The following is a 25159-nucleotide window of genomic DNA, read 5'->3' on the forward strand; positions in this document are numbered from 1 at the left end:
TTATTACATCATAAAGGCTAATATATAAATACTTTAAAATTCAAAGTTGGCCCACTTTCACCTTTTCCAAAGGTCTGCCCATTCAAAATTACCACTGATGATTCAAAATTCATCACTGTAATCAAACCACTGATGATTCCAAAGGTCTGGCCCACATTTAGATTCTAAAGGTGTGCCCATTCAAAATTACCACTGTAATCAAACCACTGATGATTCAAAATTACCACTGATGATTCAAAATTCAAACTTCAAAACCAAGTGACGATTCAATATTATGGCTCCAAATTCAAAATTTAAAATTATGGCTCCAGATATATAAGATATCATCTTCTTCAATCAGTTACTCTCTCTAATCAATTTCTCTCTCAACTCTCTCTCTCTCTAAAACTCACTTTCTCTCTAAAACGCAGCCCTTAAACTTCCGATGAAGAAATCGTTGAATATAAAGTGAGTTTTTACTCTTTAAAGTTTAATTAATTGAAACCAGTAAAGTTTTGTCGTACTTTTCTCTGTTTCCCCAAACCCTTTTGCAGTTTTGGTAAAGAAGAAGACGACATCGTTTCTGCGTGAGCATTAAGCCAAAGCACAAGTATCACTTGATCGCTTCACAACAAACATTCAATTCGTATGTTTCGCATCAAGCCAAAGCACAAGACGACATCGTTTCTGCGTGAAGAAGAAGACGACATCGTTTCTCTGAAGTGTGTTTCATACAAAACCAACTAAACGTGAGTGTAAAATTCATAAATTCTGCTTCCCTTTCAACTATTCCATGATTATTGGTTGTTTTCACTTTGATTTATAACTGGGCTTTGTTCATAATGTTGATTTTAGTAAGGGTTTTTTTTTACATGAACAAGAAGAGGGGTTTTGAATTTTAGGTTGTTCTTGATCTAAATTTAGCTTAGATAATTAAGAACTTCTCTGTTCAGATGATATGATTGTTGTAATTGTATGATCAAAAGCATTTCTGGTGTATCGAATCTGTTTTCAGCTCAGATGATTAGCTGGTAGAGAAATTGAAGAAAGAGGTGATCAAAAGCATTTCTGGTGTATCGAATCTGTTTTCAGCTCAGGTTGATCAAAAGCATTTGGTAGACAAATGATAATTAGTTTCCTAATTACAAACAATGTTTGTTGACCAAAATATCCAAAGTTTGATATTAAATATATGTTGTAGTATTCATTTGTCATGAAAAATATATAGACAATTATTTGTTGACATGGTTGCCACTGTTAGCTGAAGTAGCTGTTTTGGAAGAAGAAGTTGTACGGTTAGAGGAAGAAGTTGTAATTTCTACATAGTAAGTACAACCAATTGTTACCTTTATCCATAGGTTTGTTAATTTGTTATTTTAAAATGATTAAAATTACTTGATTAGCTGGTAGAGAAACTGAAGAAAGAGGTGATCAAAAGCATTTCGGATGTATCGAGAAGTCACAGAGGTAACTCTCTCTCTCTCTCTCGTGTTATTCGATAATAATATAGATCTATATTGATGTTAACAAACGTATAACTGGTCCGGATAATGAAAGGCAAAGACTCGAGTGAGAATAAAGGCAATGCTTTTGTGACCTTCAGGACTAAGGAGTTGGCTTCTACTGCCATCAAGGAGCTTAATAACCGAGAGTTGAAGATATTGCAATAGTCTTAAAACTTTTTATAAACACTATTAGGCTATTTATAAGTGGTTTAAAGTGCTATCATAGCATTTAATGATGCTGTATTCGATTAAAAATTTTGCATTTCTCAGGTATTTGACGACACATTGTTGGTTTTTACGTAATTTCAGGGTAGGAGGATCAAGTGTTCAACGTCCCAAGCGAAACATAAATTATTTATCGGTAATGTTCCTAAAAACTGGACACTGGAAGACATGGAGAAGGTTGCTAGAAGAGTTGGTCCAGGCATTGAATCCGTAGAGCTATTAAAGGTTTGAATAGGATTAATTCGATTGTACGTGTATACCTACGTGTAATGTGTGAGCATCTAATATTTTTATTTTGTCTATTTTATTATAGGATCAACAAAACTCTAGACGAAACTGTGGTTTTGCTTTTGTCGAGTATTATAACCATGACTTGCAGAGTATTCAAGACAAAAGATGTCAAACCCTAAATTTAAGCTTGACGATAACGCTCCAACCGTTAGCTGGGCTGATCCAAAAAATGCCGAGTCCTCAGCTTCTTTTCAGGTGCTTATAACTTGAAGAATATTGAATACTTTCCCCGTTTTCAGTTATAGTTTACTCACGTCATTATTTCATGTTCTTTTTAATTCAGGTTAAGGCAGTGTATATGAAAAATTTGCCAAAAAACGTAACGCAGGAGCAGTTAGAAAAGATGACTTGAAATTCCGTTAAATGCATCTGAAGATGGCTTGAAAGAGTTTTACGAATCTGTAGGAGAAGTCATAGAGGTAACTCTCTCTCTCTCTCTCTGTCTCTCTCTCTCGTGTTTTGCGAATCATTGATTGTTTTAGATCAGAGTGGTGTTATAACTAATGGTTAGGACTGTGTGTTGCTAAAAAAAGAGAGTTGAAACTGTTGTGATTTAAAAGATGCAGTAGGTTCTTTCTAAGTGTTGATCGTATCGAAGAAATCAAATCGAATTTCGGATCAATTTCGGACTATTTTTTATCTGTTTGGTTCATGTTTTGAACTTTTTGATTGATGTCAATCAGTTTCGGATCGTTTTCGGTGAAACTCTGAGATTGACGAATGTTAACGAAAATATCGTTTTAGTTTGAGATCTGATTTATTGCTGATTGTTTGAACTGAGAGGACTGATTAGCGTTGCTATTTGTGTTATATTGTTCATCGTAGAAGGAGTTTAAACTGAATTGCGTCTGTGTTTATCCTGGACGATTTGATACATTTCGGACTGTTTTGTGTGATTTCGACGAATTTCAAATCATTTCGGTGTATATCGGATTGAGCTTGAACGTTTTTGTTGGTTTTAGAACAATATATTGAATTGGTTGTGTTTTCGGTCGAATTCGGTAACTTTCGGCTAAAGTTTTCGATAAGTTTTGGACTGTTTCGATTGGTTATTTTCGCTGCGAATTCCGGATTGAAATCTATTTGTGTCGATCAGTCTTGACAGGTTATTGTTCGGTGATTTCAGTGGATACGTGATTCGGAGTGTGTTTTGATATTTCCAGATTTGAATCTGAATCTGTTTGTTAGATGTTGATTGTATAGAAGGTTGACATTTGGCTGGGAGTCTAAGCAACGACTAGAGTGATGATTGTGTATGGCTGAAATAAAAATAGTGACTGCAGTTTCGAGTTAATTTGCAGTTTATAGTATAAAGAAAAAAAAAAACAAGTGAAACACTGTGTGCATTATCAATTTACTGCTGTTGGATTGGGTTGTTGTTTTGAAGAAACGTTTCTATTTTGTAATTTCAACCATTTTTTTTTGTATTGGTGTGCGTTAATGATTTCGGATTTGTGGATCTGAAGTTGATTTTGTTGAATATAATGTAGTGATTATTAGAAATATGGTGAACAATGACGATGACGAAGATTGATAACTGTTTCGAAGCCGGTAACTCGAGAACGGATGATGATGATGATGATTCGAAATGGAACTCGGATACAAAGATGATGAATGAAGATGAATGTTCAGACGAGTATTTGAAGGGCACGATTAATGGAAGAAGCCATGTGATTTTGTTAGACTATTGTCATTTAACTAAAAAGTGCATAACACAACTTTAGAAATTTCTATAAATATGCTGAATTTGGAGTCCTAATGGAGTAACTTAACCCAGAGGTTTATTGATGTTATTGTTTGTAGGTGTGGATTTTAAGGTGAAATATGTCACCATTGATGGGAAGAAGTTGAAGCTTGCTATTTGGGCTACTGGTAAACTGTTTTCATTCCCTTTTGAACCCATTTGTTTACTTTTTTTTATTGGATTAGGTTCATGTAAAACAGTAAAAGCCATGTGATTTTGTTAGACTATTGTCGTTTAACTAAAAAGTGTATAACACAACTTTAGTGTCGGTGTATAACGTTTCAATATGCTAAGCGTGATGGTGATTAACGTTTTGGTTGAATTTTATAGGCCTAGAGCGGAAAATGCTAGAGAGGCGGAGGCTTGCAAGCGATGTAACTGTAAGAAATCCAAGTTTTTGAAGGTGTATGTTCTATAAGTTCACTGTGTTAATTGTGAATATGAAAGCATAATTATTACGATATTAATATTAATGTTTGTGATTGCAATCCTGTTGTATATAGGATGTGATGTTCAGGGAACTGAGACGTCCTAAAGGGAACCCGAAGCTGCTGGCTGCTAAATTGAGGGAACAATGTATCAAGGTTATAATGTTTTAAATCGTCAAGTTCTTTTAAGTAACCTAAATATGATTCTACAATCTGACACAGTTGCATTTTCGCCAAATTATGCAGTCTTCGGTTATGACAGCAGTTTTGAAACCACTTTTGAAACCACTTTTGAGTTAAAACAGTGGTTTGTGGAGAAAACAGTGGTTGTTACATCTAAGTCGGAAGCCATTTGTTCAAACCACTGTTTAACCCAACAGTGGTTTCAAACATCTGTTTTCTCAATACACCACTGTTTTAACCCAACAGTGGTTTCAAGCCACCGTTTCAACCTAACAGTGGACTTTGCTACTATCAAGAAGAAGCTTGCGAAATGATTGTATTTATCTTTGAAAGAATTTGAGGTTAGTACTTGATTTTGAGTTCTTATCGAGTTGATTAACACTTTAATGCTGCATATGTTTCTGTTTAATGACTCTATTATCTTGAATGCAGAGGGATGTGTTTTTTATTTGCTTAGATGTTTTTGATTTACAGACTCAACATCTGCTACTCCAAAGGTTTGCCAAAGTCTGCCAAAAGAGAACATCTGCTTGAAGGTAAAGTCTGTTGATCCAAAGGTCTGCAAAAGTGATCCTCTGCTGATGAAGAGAACGTCTGAAGAAGCAAAGGTCTCCTATGGCTCAACAGTTGTTAAAGACCAACAGATGATATTCAACAGATGTTGCTCGACAGAGGTTATTAATGTAACAGTGCTTAGGCTAATAGCAGATGTTAGGTGTTTGTTAGACTGTTTGATGTCGCTGTATAGGTGACATCAGCTTAGATGTTTCAGATGTTTGATTTGTACTATACATAGAACAGTGATTTGTACTATTTTAAAATTAATCAAACGAAAAACTAAACTAAAAATTACAGTATTTATACACGTATCTATACTTTCTGTTAATATGTGTTATGCATGGTTTTTAAGAAACGACTCGTGTTTGCACACGGGTCTTACCGCTAGTCATAAATAATATGAATTTTCAGAAAGTTTACAAAGTTAAAAATTACATCATCTATCATCATCGTTTTCCTTTGTTAATAAGTAGCAGTTTTAAATTATTTCATTACTATGACTAAATTTTGAATAATAATAATACGGGACGACATTAATTTGGTTGATCTCACGGGTAGCTTCAACAAAATAAAAAATAACAATAAATTGGTAATTTTAATTATTTTTTCATGTTTATCATTGAAGTTATTTAGTTTGTTTAAAATTCAAAGTCATAAAACACGATAGTAGCATAAAATTTCGATGTTTTATCATTGTTTTATAGTCTAGAGATAAAGCAACATTCAACCGCAATACGCGGGCTACGTCTAACTCGTATATATACAAGTAGCATCGCATGAATATAAAAAAATTACCATTGCAACACTAGGATCGCATGAATAGAAAAAAAAAGTACTAGTCAACAGTGCTCTGCCATGTGCCATGACCACTGTTTACAACATTTTGTTATTAATAGTAGTAAGAGTAAATTGTCATTTTAATCCTCGGTTTTTTATTAAAATTATCACTTTACTCAAAATAGTTTTTTTCTTGTTATTTTAGTTCAATTAATTTTGTTTTATGTCAATTTAGTCTCTGATTTTTGTCATTTTCATCGATCACCACCACCACCACCTCCAACCACCCATCTCATCACAACATTCTATCATCGTCATCACCTGCCTGCACTGTCACCACACACCCACTCCACCACCACCGGCCACTTTTCCGCCACCCACGTCATCAACCAAAACCACCACCATCATCGTAAAACCAACCACCTCCACCATCATCTTCACTGTAAACCGGCACAACACCATCCCCATACCATCGTACCTGTAAAAAAAAAAGAAAGAAAAATGTGGCTTGACCAAAATTCACCTAAGTTAACTAAATTTTTTGAATGGAGTTAATGGTTTGGATGAAAATGGAAAATAATGACAAAAATCAAGGACTAAAATAGCAGAATACAAAACTATTTGGATAAAATGACAAAAAAACTATTTAGACTAAAGTGACAATTTTCTCAAATCTCGGGGACTTAATAGCAATAATAATAATTTTGTTATTTACATTTACATAATATAAATTTACATCAAGTTAAGGCATTGGGGTGTTGTACCCCATGTTTTAGGGGTTTTTCAAAAATAAAAAATTTGTTGTTTTACTTTAAACCAAAACTACTTGAATTGCGTCAGTATTTTCCTACACATTTCCTACGAATATATATAAATGTTTTTTAAAAATAACATATATGTGTATTACAAAAAAAAATATACATTCCGTGAATAATCCACATATACAAAATCAATTTAGAAATAACATATATATTTATTAGATAATAAAATTTATATTTTAATATCGTTAATTTTATTTATTATGAATATTTTTTTACGATAAATTGGATTCCTACGCATTTCCTACTAATCGTTAAAATAAAAACGAATTCCGTCGGAATTCCGTCGAAAATTTCCGACACATTTCTTACGCATACTGATTCCTAAGAATTTCCGACTAATAGTTGAAATGAAAACGAATTCCGTCGGAAATCCGTGGGAAATTTCTGACACTTTTCCTACGCATAACAATTTGTGGCTTTTTTGTCGCTTTTTTTTTGTCAGAAAACTAAGACCCTTTCTTGTTCGTCGGAATTTCGTGGGAAAAGTGTCGCCATTTTCGTTCCTAGGAAATGCGTAGCAAATTTTGGTAGGAATAGTAGCAGTTTTCTAGTAGTGATATGTTTTTCATATTTTGCAAAATTTTTCGTTTTATGTTTAAATATAAATTTTGTAACTTAACACGCACAATGTGTGTTTGTGGTTTAACGATTTTACGTCTTGTTATACGCTTCATTCTAAATTTTGTTACTTAACATGGGGCAAAGTACGTGTGTTGTTCAGTGTGTTTACGTCATCTATTTTTTTCCCGTTTAATAAGTTCATCACGACGTGCGAGTCCTAAATCGAGTTAGTTATTATTTTTTTGTGTTTTAAATGTCGGTCTAATTTTTCCACGTTAAGACGCCACAACTTCAATGTTGGTAGTCGTTGGCTATAGTGTGGCATCGGTGCTATTTGTCACGGTTTTACGCCCCCGTCGCAACCCGGGGAGCTTAATACGATAGGTTATTTATATGGATACAAGTCATGTAACGTGGTAATTATGATACCATTAATTGTATTGAGCTTATATGTATAAGATAGTAATATAGACTTAACCGATAGAAACATCTTTAACACACTATAAATGTGAATCTAATCAACAGCATGTCAATTTCATTGGACGCAACGCAACGCACGCGGATCAATCTTCTAGTTATCGATTAAATATCTTTCTTGGTTACTAAAGGTCATTTTAAACATCTTATCATGCTCAATTTTTTTTAGATTCCCAATTTAAAATTAAAATACATTTTTTAGTTATTAAAACTTTAGCATTGTAAAAGAAAACAGGGTTATCCAAATAGAATTATCGTGCACTGTCAAGAACAACAGGTATCAATATCAGAATCGAACAAAACAACGAAATACCCAAACCTGTTGTTTATTTCCCAACAAAAAAGAAAAGTATTTCGACGATTACAAACACCACCTCTCAATCCTCACTTTCAGATTATCAATATGATAATCTGATCTAGACTAGACAAGATCGAACCAAGAACAACTTAGATTCAAGGTGAATCTAAGTTACAACCCTAATCGCCTATAGAGAGAACTATGAGAGACAAATAATTGTGAGTGTTAAAGATCTGATATGCTAATTGAACTGACTGAGAACAACTCACGAGAACCTTCTATATAGCTTTTTTAATAAACTCCTGTGCATACTTGAGCCCACTTGTAGTCTTGGCCCATTTGCAGTCTTGGGCCCATGCACTTGTAGTCTTGAGCCCATGTCTCCTAGCAGCATCTCATTTACACAAAAAACAATCAACACTCAAAGTTAGAACATATATTTGAAACTTATAATTGATTTGTATGTAACGAAGACATATAATGTTTGACACCCCCCCTCAAATCAATTACTGAACAAATTTAGCATTCTTAACTTATCACAAAAAAGAGTATGCTGTTGCACCGATAACCCTTTTGTAAAAAGATCAGCAGCTTGATCGTTTGTATGTATTCCCACAGTAGACAATATCCCTTTAGTAATTTTTTCTCTTAAAAAGAACAAGTCAATTTCGAAATGCTTTGTTCTATCATGAAAAACTGGATTCGCAGCTATAGACAAGGCTGCATTACTGTCACAAAACAGTTTTACAGGCAACTTCACTGCTACATTCAGTTCTTTTAAAAGATTTATCAACCATATGATTTCACAGGCTGCCGCACAAAGAGACCTATACTCAGCCTCTGCAGATGACCTGGAAACAGTTGACTGTTTTTTACTTTTCCAGGATACCAGACTACTACCCATGAAAATACAAAACCCGGTTACACTTTTCCTTGACTCAACACATTTTGCCCAGTCAGAATCTGCAAATCCTTGCAAATCACAATTATCACTTTTTTCAAATAAAATTCCCTTTGCTGGAGATTGTTTTAAATATCTCAGCAATCTAAAAGCAACAATTAAATGACCTTCAGTTGGACGATGCATAAACTGACTCAAAACATGTACTGCATAAGCAATATCAGGCCTTGTATGGGATAAGTAAATAAGCTTCCCCACAAGTTTCTGATAAAAAGTCAAATTACTCAACTCTTTGTTTTTTAACTTGCATAAATTTGCTACAACATGGTTAGACTCTATAGGGGTATTCACTGGTTTGCTGGCAGACATTCCATATTCGCATAAAAGTTCCATGCAATACTTTCTTTGAGACAAACAAAGACCTCTATCACATTCAATGACTTCTATACCAAGAAAGTATTTCAACTTACCAAGATCTTTAATAAGAAATTTTTCCTTTAAAGCCTTTTTCACACTTGAAATTTCTGCTAAGCTATTACCAGTTAAAACTATATCATCAACATATACCAGCAATACAACAAATATATCACCTTTATTTTTAACAAACAAAGAGTAATCACACATACTTTGAACAAAGCCATAATCAACTAATACTTTCACAAGTTTTGCGTTCCACATTCTAGGGGCTTGTTTAAGCCCATATAATGATTTTTTAAATTTACAAACTCTTGTTTCATTTTCAGAATAATACCCTTCGGGTAATCTCATATAAACATCTTCTTTAAGATCACCATATAGAAAAGCATTATTGATATCAAGCTGAAACAAAGTCCAATTATTTTGAACAGCTAAAGTCAACACACACCTAACGGTAACCATTTTAACCACAGGTGCAAAGGTTTCACTAAAATCCACACCTTCCTTTTGACTATAACCTTTAGCCACTAATCTGGCCTTATACCTCTCAATCTCACCATTTGACTTATATTTAATTTTATAAATCCATTTGCAACCAACTACACTTCTACCTTTAGGTAGATCAACCAAGTCCCAAGTTTGATTTCTATGTAAAGCCTCAATTTCATTGTTCATGGCAATAACCCAATTTGGATCACACACAGCCTCTTTAAAATTTTTTGGCTCAACACTCTTATTCAATAGAGTAGCAAAGGACCTATTGTCACCAGACAATTTAGAATAATTCACAACCTTTTCCATTCCATACTTAACCTTGCCTTCAATTATATAATCTTCTAACCTTCTAGGAACATTAGCATTCCTAGTAGATCTTCTTAGATTAGATAAACTCGTCTCAGATGTGTCTCCCTCAGAACTAATCACAGGTTCACCTACAGTAATCACATTCTCAGCCCTATCAGAACAAGTTGTATTATCACTGGGTTGCTGTCCCACAGCCCTACCTTCAGTGAATACACTAGTTTCAGATTGCTGAACGTTATGTGTTCCTGTTTTTCCTAAATCCCTTTCATTATCATCGGGATCACTCACCTCTGAGACTTGTTTGGCTATTGTGTTATCATACAAATCGAAAAAATTTAATACGTTTACATTCTTATCAAAATTAGAGTCAAAAGTCTCAAAAATAAGTTTGTCCTTAAAAGGAAAAAAAAGACTCATAAAACTTTACATCTCTTGAATACAAAATAGTTTTGTTATCTAGACTGTAAAGTTTATAACCCTTTTTTTCAAATGAATATCCTACAAAAACACACTTCTCGGCTCTACTATTAAACTTATTTGTTTCATTTAAAACGGTACTAAAACACAAACACCCAAACACTCTCAGATGATCAAGAAAAGGTTCAAACCCATAAACCAGCTTGAAGGGGTATGGTCCCAGATCTCGCGTCAGCATCGACCGCGAGTGACCATTACCCTTATCAAAACCCCCACTAGCTAACAACCTACTTGTGCCCATGCGGGAACGCGTCGACACAAGGGTTAAATCCAATCTATCTAGTAACAAAGAAGGACTTACATGGAACATGAGAACGGTAGAGTGATGCGACATAGCATCACATCTGGTGTATGAAAACGGAGGTATTCACAGCGATGCGGCATCGCACCGCATCCAGTGAACACTTCTATCAATACAAGAAAGCCTTACCTTAGGCATAGAAGAAGATGAACGTAGCGGTACGACTGACACCGCACCATACGGACATTTTCGTCACGACAAGGGATGCAGGCAAGACGACGATGCGGCTAGCACCGCATCTCGCGTATTCCTTGATCACAAGTAGGAGACGCGGTAACTTCAGATGTTACCGCACGTAGCGATGCGGCTTGCACCGCATCCTATGTACTCAAGCAAGTGGTACTGACACCACAGTGCAAGTGGCACCAATGGCAGTTACCTGTCAGAGCTACGTAAGCAATGGACTGACGTGGCGTAACCTCCATAACCGACGAGCCTGACACACCTGAAAAGGGGCAGCACGTCGTCAGTCCATCCATCATCATCCTCCTCCACTCCTCGGCTATAAATACCAACCCCAAACCAGGTTTGAGGTATCTTCTCACAACTCTCTCACTACTACTACTATCTTACTTTGCTTCCCAAGCAAACTACTGATTCTCACGCCGGAGAGTGGTAACAAGGAGCACCCCCCACCCCATCCTCCTTGTTACGAGTCACCGCTTGTTTCCTTGTGCAGGAGATCAACCACCGGTGATCCAGCCAGCGATCCTCGAGAGGAAGGGATTAACCCTTCTTGACGAGACCAGTGTGTTAACCCTGCCCGGTTAACCATTGTTTCATCATTGGCGCCCACCGCTACTCTTAGCATTTTCTAATCCATCCCTTTTTCCTCTCTCACGATCATGACTGATCACCAAAACAACACTGCGGATAACCAAAATCCTCCAATCCCAAACCCGGTAGGGGTCAATGCCTCGACCTCCCAACCCGGACACATTGGCACGTCCACACAAAGGAGCCCCTCCTTTATGTTTGGACATGACTTATCACAGTTCCCATCTGTGATCCCACCAGGCATGACCATTCATGCCTGGTACGAGCAGCAGGCAGCTACGCTGACTGCAGCATACAACCGCGCTTGTACTGAAGCGAATATACGAGCTGGGCTTCCCCCAGCACCGCACACCCCTGTTGAGCGTATTTTACAATACGACGGCAGGATACATTCACGCCCGGCTTCAAGAAGCCGGCGTGAAGAACGGGGATCGTCTTACTGTTCGGTCCACACCCTCAACGAGGATGATTCCTCATACGGGTCCCACACCAGAGGACCGGTACATACCCGCCTTGGCCCCCATGGCGAGGACAGGAGGCGATCAACCTCCAGACGCGGCCCAGGCATTCAGAGCCGATTGGGCCCACAACCATACACCGAAGGGTACGGTCATACCGACCCTGACGACCATAGCTACCGCGGTGATTCGCATGACACCAGTAGCAGACCGGGAGGACGCAACTATGTTCCTCCCAGTCATCCCCGCAACACACACCTTAGGGCGGCAAAGCGCCCTGCGAACGAACCATACAGGCCAAAGGCAGCGGCCGAAAATTCCAAGTTCGGCACGCGGATTGCCAACGCCCATGTCACCACGACAAAGTTCCCATTCAACGTTGGGAAATACAATGGTTCAACCGACCCGGACGACCACATGAACGTCTTCATGGGCGCGGGCATCAACGGCCAGTGGGATGAACCCACTTGGTGCAATTTTTTCCCCCAGACCCTTACGGGCCTGGCCAGGGCATGGTTCGATTCTTTGCCAGTGGGATCACTGGATTCATTCGAGGACTTGCGTACCAAGTTCCTCGCACATTTTTGCCAGCAGCGACGCCACGAACGAGATTCGTGTGACGTCATGAACATCTGGCGAAGGAACGACGAATCGCTCGAAGCATTCGTCGTCCGTTATAATAAAGAGTGCCTGGAGATAGGTGACGTGGCAGACCAGATGGCACGAAACCACTTCATCCGGGCCGTCAAAGACAGAGAGATGATCATGACCATCTCTGGCAAGGAGGGCTTGCCCAAAAAATGGGAAGATGTCATGACTGCGGTCAAGAAATACGCCCAGACACAGCGGTCACTCGAACCGCATGTGGCAAAGGCAAAACCCCAAGCCGAAACATCCCAACAAGGGTCCAAGCGTAACAATAAACGCAACCGGGACGTTGGAAATCGCGATATTTCCAAACCATACTTCCCGCAAACCAACACGTTCGACCCAAAGAACTACAACCCCGCCCGAGACAGTCGGGCGTCCAAGAAAGAATCTCGGGACCGCAACTGGACCGAGATCACCATGTCGCCAAGTGAGGTCCTCCTTGCGGACCCACAGTTCTTGCGACCGGCCCAACCAATGAAGTCCAAGAAAAATCAGGACCTCACACTCTACTGTGAGTACCACAAGGACTCGGGCCACACCACCAACAGCTGCATCAGTCTCCGACTGGAGATTGAGCGCGCCTTAAAGGAGGGGAAACTGCAACATCTTTTGCCAGGTGGGCAAAAACCCACCAAGCGCATTACCCCTCACGGCGAAGGTACCTCCTCCGGGAAGCGAACCATGCACGTGGCTTCCACCCACATGATCCACAGAGGCAAGGGCAGGCCGCGAAAAGCGGCAAGAAGGCCGGAATGTGACTGGAAGGACGAGCAAGTCGTCTTTCCAAAAGTCCGAGGCGGACCGCGCGATAGGCGCGCCGTCGTCATTTCAGGCCAACTGGCACACTACTGCACCGAGCGTCTATTCATCGACCCGGGCAGTACATCTGATATAATCTACGAACAATGCTTCAACCAGTTCGACCAGGAGGACAAAGATCGGTTGCAAGCAGTAGATTACCCGTTAACCGGGTTCGCAGGGGAAACTGTCTTTCCCCTAGGCCAGATTACTTTCCCTGTGCGTCTTTCCAGCGGAAACCGCACAAGGACAGAAGAGGTAAACTTCATGGTTTTACCTCACACCTCCAAATATGACGTACTCCTCGGGAGAGAATCCCAAGGAGATTTCAATATGATTACGTCGGTCCCCCACTCTGCGGTTGGTTTCCCAACCGAATCGGGGGTCGCGATAATCTATGCCCGCAGGGACGTCATGATGTCGGACGAAGTACGTCCGACCAAGGTTGCAAGGCCCACCCCCAATGACCAGCCAGAAAAATGGGTTCTCAACGCGAGATACCCAGAACAAAAGGTCACATTGGGTCACGCCTTGTCCCCGACCACCAAAGCGCAACTGAAGCAGCTCCTCTTCAGGAACCAAGACATCTTCGCGTGGACACCCGCAGACATGACCGGGGTCCCACGTGATATTGCGCAACATCACTTGAATACCATGCCATGTATCAAGCCAGTGATCCAAGGCCAACGCCACCTTGGGTCAGCTAAAAATCAGGCGATGCAAGAGCAGATCGAAGAACTGCTCTCCGCAGGCATCCTGCGGGAAGTTAAATACCAGACTTGGTTGTCCAACCCAGTCATGGTAGAAAAACCGTCCGGGGGCTGGCGCATGTGCGTTGATTACAAAGACCTTAACAAAGCCTGCCCCAAGGATTGTTACGCGCTTCCAGAAATCGACGAAAAGGTCGATAATCTCGCACCATTCAGGTGGAAGTGTTTCCTCGATTGCTATAAGGGATACCATCAAGTACAAATGGCAATCGAGGATGAAGACAAAACGGCATTCCGGACTCCCACCGGAAATTACTGCTATACAAAAATGCCGTTTGGGTTGCGCAACGCGGGCTCAACCTACCAAAAGTTGATGAACGATACTTTTCGCGGCCAAATAAGCAAAAGTGTCGAAATCTACATGGACGACCTGGTCGTCATGAGCATGGAAGAAGATACCATGCTCACAGATATTGAAAGAACATTCCAAACTCTGCGAAGCGTTAACATAAAGCTCAATCCAGGGAAATGCTCGTTTGGAATGGAAGAAGGCAAGTTCCTTGGGTTTATCGTGACTAAAGATGGATTCAAGGTAAACCCGGAGAAGATCCAGGCGATCGAGCGCATGCCATCGCCTTCATCGATGAAGGATATGCAACGGCTAGCCGGCAGGCTAGCGGCACTCAACAGATTCTTAGCCAACCACACAGCTAAGTCTTATCCGTTCATCAAGACCCTGCGGAGCTGTTCAAAGAAAGAACAATTCCAATGGACCGCAGAGGCTGAACAGGCCTTCCGGGAAATGAAGGAGTGTTTGATACAACTCCCAACTTTAACCGCACCACGCAAGGATGAGCCACTCATACTATACCTATCCGCCGCGGACAACGCGGTGGGTGCGGTACTAATTGTGGAGCGAAAGGGGGTTCAAACACCCATCTACTACATCAGCAAGATGCTCAACGACCCAGAGACGAGGTACTCAATAATGGAGAAATTGGTGCTAGCATTAGTGCACGCTTCAAGACGGTTGCGACGCTACTTCGTAAACCACGTCATTACAGTGCTAACCAATTACAGGATCGGCCCGATCCTCTCCAAACCCGACATCTCTGGGCGATTAGCGAAATGGGCCATCGAGCTGGGCGCGCACACGATACATTATAAACCGCGCCCCGCGATTAAAGGCCAGATCTTAGCTGATTTCGCCGCCGAAGTACCGGTGAATCGCATCTAAGAATGCGAAGAAGCACAAACTCCTGCACCAACGCCACCCTCCTCAGAGACATGGGCACTCTTCACAGATGGTGCCTCCAACGACGAAGGAGCGGGTGCAGGTCTGCGACTCGTCAGCCCCGACGGCCAAGAACTCACATATGCAATCCGCCTCGAATTCAAAAGCACAAACAACGAGGCAGAATATGAGGCTCTGTTAGCGGGGTTACGTTTAGCAGTCAAAATCGGCGTGCAACATCTGGAAGCCCACGTCGACTCTTTGTTAGTTGCAGGACAAGTACGCGGCGACTATGCCGCAAAGGGGGATATCATGATCCTCTACCTCGAGCAAGTCCTGCAACTAAAATCCAAATTCGTTTCGTTCAATATTCGCCATATTAATCGAAGCGAAAACAAGTCCGCAGATGCACTATCAAAACTTGCATCTACCAGCTTCCAACACTTGGCAAAGGAGATACGCATCGAAATCCTGCAAAATCCTTCGGTACCCCTACGCCAAGTCAACGTCATTCAATACGGTTCAACATCATGGATGACACCTATTATCGCATATCTACAATCCGGTGTGACTCCCGAAAGCAAATCAGAAGCACGCAAACTACAATACAAAGCGTGCCATTATCAGATGGGAGACGGTATCTTATACCGCAAATCATACCTCGGGCCACTACTACGATGCGTCAACCCCCAGGATGCCACATACCTCATTCGAGAGATACACGAGGGCATATGTGGCATACACGGTGGACCACGCATGGTAGTGGCCAAAATCATGAATGCCGGGTATTACTGGCCCGGCATGCACCTGGACGCCGTCAAAGAGTTGCGCAAGTGCATCGACTGTCAACGTCATGCTCCAAAAACCTTGCGGCCAAAAAACAACTTAGTCCCCGTCACAACCGCATGGCCCTTTCAGAAATGGGCAATTGACGTTGTGGGACCTTTCCCTGACGCTCCAGGTGCGGTTAAATTTATCATGGTGGCAGTTGATTACTTCACCAAATGGGTAGAAGCAAAACCACTCGCCTCAACCACTGCTATGATAACAAGAAAGTTCATCTGGGAACACATCATCTGCCGTTTCGGATTACCAATGTGCATTGTCACCGATAACGGCACCAACTTCGCTGCCGACGAATTTCAAAAATGGCTAGAAGAACTACACATTGAGCACATATTCTCATCAGTCGCACACCCGCAAGGGAACGGCCAAGTCGAGAGTATCAATAAAAGCCTAGTCGAAGGGATCAAGGCACGGTTGGGAACGGCCAGGCGTGGCTGGGTTGATGAACTCCCAAGTATCTTATGGGCTCATCGTACAAGCCCAAAAACAAGCAATGGGGAAACACCCTTCAGCCTAGTCTACGGTTCAGAAGCGGTGATCCCCGCAGAAGTAGGTCTCCCCTCTCCTAGAATGTTGGCTATTGAAAAACTAGACAACAACATGGAACGCAGGATCGATTTGGACCTATTGGAAGAAAGGCGTGAAAACGCTGCCATCAACGAGGCCAAGTATAAATCCAAACTTGAAAAGTACTACAACGCGCGCGTCCGCGTTTGTACTTTCAACCCAGGAGACTACGTCCTACGCGACAATGAGGCATCTAATGCCGAGCGCCCAGGCAAACTCGCCCCCAAGTGGGAAGGACCCTACCTCATCAACGAGGTCTTAGGGAAAGGCGCGTACAGATTGCAAACACTAGAAGGCGAACCTATCGCACGCACATGGAATGCACAACAGCTTCGACGCTGTTATATGTAAGCCATGTTCTTACATTTCTCTATGTAACCTATCGGGCCGCAGGCCATTTGTAAATAAATAAATAAGCAATTTTATACATTATTGTTTGTTATTACTATTACAAATGCGTGTTCCACTTTGCGGTATCCCAAAAACAGATTGGCAAAATCTTCATTCGAGATACCCATACAAAGTGGTAACCACACACAAATATTGTAATAGGCCAGCAAAAGGCAAAAAGACTTGCATGTTTTATCCGGCCGGATACACAAGTTTTTGTTAAACACTTAACACAATTCCTGAGCCCAAAAAAGGCAAACAATGGAATTGACGCGGACTCATACGACAAAGGTATGGAGTACACTTGACCCCATTCACAAATGGGTAGAGTTCCGGATATATAAGCTTTTACAAAGCTTAAGCAATTCTAAAACCCTCACCCGGTAAATAACAGAATTGATGCATACTCATACAACAAAAGTATGAAGTATACTTGACCCCGTTCATAAATGGGTAAAGTTATGCATACACACGTTCAGACATGCAAGACTTAAAAACACTTGTACAAACTGAACAAAGAAACTTTATATTCAAAAAATTCAAGTGTCCACAGGATGCTTAATGAATTTACATAAAGTTCCTATCCTATACAAGAGGAATACAAAAAGGAGGCACACTCGCCAACCTAAACCCTATTTTGTACCGCTGGTCCCCGCATCTCCTCCGGCACCACCAGCGGGTTCTTCCTCTTCCACATCCGGATAAAGCATCCGCAAGCGGTCAACATAGTCCGCAACCTCCAAACAGTCGTCCAGCTCCCCTACACAGGCAAGGGGCGTATCATAAAAGGAGGTTACGGCCGCTTTCAGACGACCTTCGGTATCCACATCACGGAACCCGGATGCCTGATCGGTATAACCGCCTGCGGATAAAACATTGATATGCCCAATGCAGCGGTTATAACCAGCCTTGAAGCCAGCATCGCGCGCACGCTCCTTAACCAGGTCCAAACCAGATGCGGTCTCAGGGGCATTCATGATAACCTCGACAATCTGCAATAAAAAGATCATAAGTCTTGAATATTAATCCAAGCAAATGTAAAGGCAACGGATACTTACACGCGCGATGCCGTGAGTCCGCAACCACTCACGGTCAGCTTCTAGCTGGTTAAAAGAAGACACCAAGGCATCCTTGGCCTCAGCAGCAGCGTCAGCCCGCTTCTCCGCAGCAGACACGCGGGCAGTAAGGTCCGTAACCGCGACCTCCCGGGCCTGAACCTCAGCCTGTTACAAAAACAGCAAACAGTTCACTCGATAAATATTTTCAAAACAATAAAGGACGAAAGCAACAGAGGTAAAGAAACGTACCTGCAGACTTTCAACAACTTTGCCTAAACGAATGCGCTCCGCATTCGCCTCTTCAAGAGCCTTAGAAGCACGGCTCTCCTTCTCTGCGGCCTCTTCAAGGGCCTTTGAGGCACGAGCCCCGGCTTCTTTGGCCTCTCCAAGCGCCTTCAGGGCGTCGGCCTTCGCCTGCAGCGCTTTAACAGATATGGCCTCAGCCGCAGCCTTCTCCTGGCTCAAGGTAGCATTCGCTGCCTTGGCATTTGTCAGCTCCTGCCGAGCATGAAACAGAATGTCATTCTGCTTAGCCCACGATGCATTCCACTTCTTGCGCTCATTGGACATTTTTTCATTCCAACTCTTGCGCTCATCAGCAAGAAGTTTAGCAAGGGTACGCACCTGTTTCAGCTGGGCAGCGGCAGCCCATTCAGAAGTCTGCTTCTGCTTCTCAAAAGCAGCCTTGTCCTTCTCGAGCTGCTCCGCACCCGCACGAGCAGCCTCAACCAACTTCTCTGCCTCGGCCCGCATGCGAGCAGTTTCTTCCTCGCGGCGGCCCAGCACCTTATAATCTTCCAAAATGGCATTTGCCACAATGGAAGTCCCTACCAGCATTGATGAAAGCTGGTTAATACGCAGCTCTCGGGGTGCGGCACGGGCACGCTCGACTTCAAAAGGGGTGCCCAGACCACCCAGAATCTCCTTGCAGGCCGCAGGGTCATTTGAGATATCGTCCCCCTGCATAACAGTCCAGGGGGGTCGGTGATACACCATACTGCGACCCGGGGAGTACGTGCGGTAGTAATACTCCAATTCAGACTCCCCAGGCTGAATTGGAGGCCCGTCATACCCCGCACCACCGGCAGACGAGCCGGCACCCTTATCAACCGAAGACTTCTGCGGCTCAGCATCATGCTGCCGCGCTTCAGCGCCAGTTTTTTGCGGTTCAGCATCAGAATGTTGTTTCCCAGTAGCAGTGAACCGCACACTCAAATTGTCTCCCTCATTGGGAGAGATCAGATTGTTGGACGAGTCGACAGTGTCAAATATCTGGGCCGCAGCATTCTCTGCGGTACCCTCCTTCCGCACGGTTGACTCAGGTACCATCTTGACGGGAGGTGTCGACGGCACCTCCGTTGCACCCGCACCCGTGGCACGCGGGGGGGACTCCGGAGCATCGAAGATAGAAAAATCTTCATCTTGAGGCTCTACAAAAAAGTCAAATAGCTATCAAAACTAGTTACACAACAGTTAAGACTAGATAGCCTACACTTACCAACGACAACCGCAGGTTTTTTCTGCGTCGGAGCAGACCTTTTGGTTACTAGTCTCCGACGTTTGGTTTCAACACCACCAGCAGCTTTCTGCTCTGGCCTTCTCTTCTCACCAATCACAGGGGGACCCGCAGCTGTCCCTCCCGCGGCCGTCTCTTCTGCCTGCTTCTTCGCAGCACCAGAACGCGACCCCGCGGCTGTACCCAAATCCTCAAGGGTATCAGATACTATCACATAATCCTTGTGTCGACGAAAAGAGGAGTGAGAGATACCTGCCGCCTGCGGCACCAGATGAGGCACAGTAGTGACCTCCTTTATCTTCTTTTGGCGAAAGCGCACGCCCTTCATAGTTTGCCTCTTTGGCACACCCTTCGCTTCGGGGTCCCCTAAGGCCCCAAGATCACCTGCATGGAATCAATCCAAAGGGTGAGTCAATAAACCAACATTATCCTCACAAGTCAAAACGCTTCCAAATTATACCTTTGCCTGGCGGCAACTCAACTGCCAATGCGGCCTCAGTAGGCACCCGGAAGTTACTACGGATGACAGCATTATGATCCTCCTCACCGTCCGCACAAACTACGGTCTCAACCGTCCCATGGAAATCCGGGGCAAACATCCTCCATGCGGGAGCATCCTCTGATAACACATAAAATCAGTACCGCAAAAAAGAATAGTGAACTTAAACACATGAAGAGTACGTACCACCGCTTTTCTCCCGCACCACGGGTCTTGAGTTTTTGTTCCTCCTAGTCAACATCATACGCAACAACCACAGTTGCGTGTCGGTCAGCTTCACAGACTCAATAGTCTGAAGCTGCGGAAACCACTGCACCGATTTCAAACTGGGCATCGCAATAGTCTCCCCTATGATCGTCTCGGTCACATTCCGAAACGTCATGTCTGCAACAATAGCAGCAGACTTGACGTAGAAGAATTTCTTCTTCCACATCGTCATCCCCTTGGGAGGAGTCATCAGCTTGGGGCTACCGTCTCGTTGACGGAAAGAAAAGAACCCCAATGATACAGTCATCTGATAAAACCGTCGGAAGTCTCCGACGGTAGGCTCTATACCAAGAGCACGGAAGGTGAACTCAAAATTACGAATCCGAATCATACCAAACGGACTCATTTGAGAAATGTGGACCTTGTACCACTCCAAGACATCCACAACAAACACCGTCAATGGTAACCGGAGATTACAGTCACCAAAAAAGTCGGCCCACATGGTCACATAACCAGCCGGAGCGTCAGCACCAGTATCACCCTCCGATGGATACTGAGCCCCATACTCAGGGGGCATTTGAACGTCAAGCATAAGACGATCAAAGGTTTTTCTGGTCCACTTTAACGCCGGTAATCCACCACCGGCAGCCCCCTCCTCTTCTTCTTCAACCACTACCGGTTGTTCAGGGTTTTCACCCTCCACATTGTGTGGATTAGATGGTTCAGCCATCAAGAATATCAAAGAAACAGAAGATGGTGAACAGAAAAACTAGAAACCCTCACTGGAACTTCAAGAAATTTCGTCAGAGAAGACAAAGAACAGGTTTTCTCTCACCGGAAAATTTTTGAAATTTCAAACAAGTGAAGGGAAACCACGAACGGTTTCCCCTTATATACCCATCGCAATTAATGCGGAGGGGGAAAACAAATGATCACATTCAAAAAGAGCGAATCATATGACACCACGTGTCGAGCGCCGTTTCCGCTGACGGTTATCACGCGCGCGTGGCCGCCCACGCGCCTGACACAAGAGACGTTTACACTCTTCGCTACAGTGCATTTAATGCCTCGGGCAGTGCAAACGTCCTTTCATTTCAGCACATGCCAGGAAGATCTCACCAACTTCCACCAACTCACACGTGCGTCCAGCCACGTATGCAACAAAAAGCGACTACATTATCCAATTATAAGCGGCATGCGGTTTCTCTGGTATACCGCACCATAACCCATACCGCATGTCGTTTTTTAACATACCCCTAAAAATAGGTAAAAATATATATCTCTACACTATAAGGGGGTATAATACCTATCCGCACTACCCACGAGCACACGTGGAATATGCGGACTTGCCACACACGAGCCCGTTCAGGTGTGTCAGATGCTCAGAACCAGCGCTGGCCGTTGGACTGAACCGCATCCCAGACACAGGGGAACCGCATTGCCTTCATTCTCTTCAAGCTTCAAATCCCTCCTGTCCGGTTCACAACCGCAGAGGGTACACGAACACCTTCTTTAACAAAAGGAAGGAAGGGTATGCACGCGAACGCACATCAGCAACCCTGTCTCCTGAACCTTCAAGAGCTACATCCGAGCCACACCCGCTTTGAGCAAATGTGGTAATGCAAAACCACAGACACTCACGAGGAGCTACGGACATAACCATAGCTTCCGCAGAGTGGTTGCTACGGAAGAGCCAAGCTCACTCCACATCACCGAACGATGCTACTGCAAAGCAAACTCGGTATTGGAGCGGGAAGGTAAGTGGCTCCAAAACGAACGCAGAACAGCGCTCTAAATAAACTCTCGTCGAACAACAAGCGTCCGAACAGCGGTAACAAGTCTGCTTATGACTTTGTTAACCCGACTATGGGCCGCATAGAATAAACAATGGTGGGCATACACTTGCCTATGACCATGTTTATTTACCCATAGTATGAATATACATTGTTCGACCAAACATGGCCAACAATGACGCAACGAGGTAACCGCAAAGAACGTGCGGTTACTAGAGAGCTATGACGATAAACACGAAAACCCCACAAAAAAGGGATCGTCGTCTCATAACTAGATGCTGAACATAGAGCTTGAACAAAGCACTTGCAAGCATCAACAACTCATGATCCCAGTCTCAAAGATTGGTCCAAAAGTTTCTTTTCTTCTTCATGCACCAATTCAACAATTGGTATGAAGAAAAGACCACCTTTAAAGGATGGAAAACCTCCACATACCTTCGAACCACCATCTCAGAGGTTGGTTCGAAGTTTGTGCAGCATTACTAACAAGGTCTCCAAGAGACCTTCGGCACAACAACAGGTGGCAGGCCACCTGGTGACATAAATCGGCTGAGAATCTCGCATCAGACGAGATTCCTTCACCGATACGGAAGAGGCGTCAGATGACCCTTCCAGACATCCAGCTTGATTTACATACAGAAAAGACCACACATGGTCTAGGATCTTCTCCAGACTCCAAACTACCTTCCAAACACCATAGTCCAGTACTCCTCCCACATACACCTTGTATGTGGCAGCAATACTAGACTGGGGGGACTTGAAGGGGTATGGTCCCAGATCTCGCGTCAGCATCGACCGCGAGTGACCATTACCCTTATCAAAACCCCCACTAGCTAACAACCTACTTGTGCCCATGCGGGAACGCGTCGACACAAGGGTTGAATCCAATCTATCTAGTAACAAAGAAGGACTTACATGGAACATGAGAACGGTAGAGTGATGCGACATAGCATCACATCTGGTGTATGAAAACGGAGGTATTCACAGCGATGCGGCATCGCACCGCATCCAGTGAACACTTCTATCAATACAAGAAAGCCTTACCTTAGGCATAGAAGAAGATGAACGTAGCGGTACGACTGACACCGCACCATACGGACATTTTCGTCACGACAAGGGATGCAGGCAAGACGACGATGCGGCTAGCACCGCATCTCGCGTATTCCTTGATCACAAGTAGGAGACGCGGTAACTTCAGATGTTACCGCACGTAGCGATGCGGCTTGCACCGCATCCTATGTACTCAAGCAAGTGGTACTGACACCACAGTGCAAGTGGCACCAATGGCAGTTACCTGTCAGAGCTACGTAAGCAATGGACTGACGTGGCGTAACCTCCATAACCGACGAGCCTGACACACCTGAAAAGGGGCAGCACGTCGTCAGTCCATCCATCATCATCCTCCTCCACTCCTCGGCTATAAATACCAACCCCAAACCAGGTTTGAGGTATCTTCTCACAACTCTCTCACTACTACTACTATCTTACTTTGCTTCCCAAGCAAACTACTAATTCTCACGCCGGAGAGTGGTAACAAGGAGCACCCCCCACCCCATCCTCCTTGTTACGAGTCACGGCTTGTTTCCTTGTGCAGGAGATCAACCACCGGTGATCCAGCCAGCGATCCTCGAGAGGAAGGGATTAACCCTTCTTGACGAGACCAGTGTGTTAACCCTGCCCGGTTAACCATTGTTTCATCACAGCTCATACGGAGATTTTCCACTCAGCACGGAAGAAGGAGTCCTATTAATTAGGTAGGAAGCAGTCAAAATACATTCAGTCCAGAAACGAACAGGTAAATTACTTTGAAACATTAGAGCTCTAGCAACATTCAGTAAATGTCTATGCTTCCTCTCAACTATGCCATTCTGTTGAGGAGTATGGACACAAGTCGTTTGATGAACAATTCCATTTTGTTTACAAAAGTTACTCATATTGATATTTACAAATTCCAAACCATTATCACTTCTAAAACACTTGACAGATTTACTGAATTGAGATTGAAGAATTGTGACAAAATCATGTATATTTTCAAATACCTCAGTTTTCTGTTTCATCAAACACACCCATACTGCCCTAGAATAATCATCAACAATGGTTAGGAAGTACTTATGTCCTTCCCTTTCAGTGACCCTATACGGACCCCACACATCCAGATGAACAAGTTCACCTAACTGTGTGGACTTATGATCACTCAAAGGAAAAGGCTCCCTATGTTGCTTAGCCCTATGACACACCTCACATGGACTATTGTTGTCTATATTACTAATTCCAATTTTATTTTTAAGAACATTAACAACTTGATCAGCAGGATGACCTAATCTATCATGCCACAAATTATATAAACTATTACTACTAAAACACACCTGATTAGACATACCAACTGATCCACACATATTAAGACCATCAACTTGTTTACCAGTCACCAGGATTTTCTTTGTTAATAAATCCTGTATGTAACATTTATTTTCATCAAAACTAACATACAGCTTATTATCTTTAGCAAGTTTATGCATTGAAATTAGGTTAACACAATATTCAGGAATAACAAGCACATCCTGCAAAACAACATTATTTGCTAGTTTTAAACTCCCAATTTTTGTAACATGAGCATTGGTTCCATTAGGGTGTTTTACTTGAATGTTGAACTCAGAAATATCAATAAACTCAGATAGCTCAGTTTCACTTTTGACCATATGTTGGTTTGCCCCCGAATCAATTAACCACCCTGTTCCTTGTTTATACCCAAACAAAGAATTAAAACAAAACAAAGGTTTAAGAAACACATTAGAACAGACAATAGTACCTGTGACATTGCAGCTTGAAGAAGAACCATTTTTCCTATCATTTAAAAGACTCAAAAGTCTAGTTAACTGATCATTAGTTAAAGTTGTAACAGGAACCGATG

At 42.7% G+C, this 25159-nt stretch overlaps 1 long non-coding RNA gene across 7 annotated transcripts; it reads left to right on the forward strand.

Moving 5' to 3' along the window:
* The first annotated feature begins 345 nt into the window (after positions 1-345).
* LOC118481276 lies at positions 346-5216 on the forward strand. Of its 7 annotated transcripts, none has more exons than XR_004865205.1 (13): positions 346-447; positions 534-728; positions 995-1304; positions 1383-1446; positions 1794-1934; positions 2023-2195; positions 2284-2419; positions 3491-3705; positions 3804-3872; positions 4075-4147; positions 4248-4328; positions 4419-4696; positions 4788-5216. It is a non-coding gene; the product is annotated as an uncharacterized LOC118481276 (long non-coding RNA). The 7 variants fall into 7 exon arrangements; XR_004865203.1 differs by having other exon boundaries at positions 364-728; positions 995-1076; positions 1241-1304; positions 4830-5216; XR_004865201.1 differs by having other exon boundaries at positions 364-728.
* Positions 5217-25159: the final 19943 nt, after the last annotated feature.

The sequence above is a fragment of the Helianthus annuus genome, chromosome 8 (genome assembly GCF_002127325.2).
Source record: "Helianthus annuus cultivar XRQ/B chromosome 8, HanXRQr2.0-SUNRISE, whole genome shotgun sequence".
Classification (NCBI taxonomy): domain Eukaryota; kingdom Viridiplantae; phylum Streptophyta; class Magnoliopsida; order Asterales; family Asteraceae; genus Helianthus; species Helianthus annuus.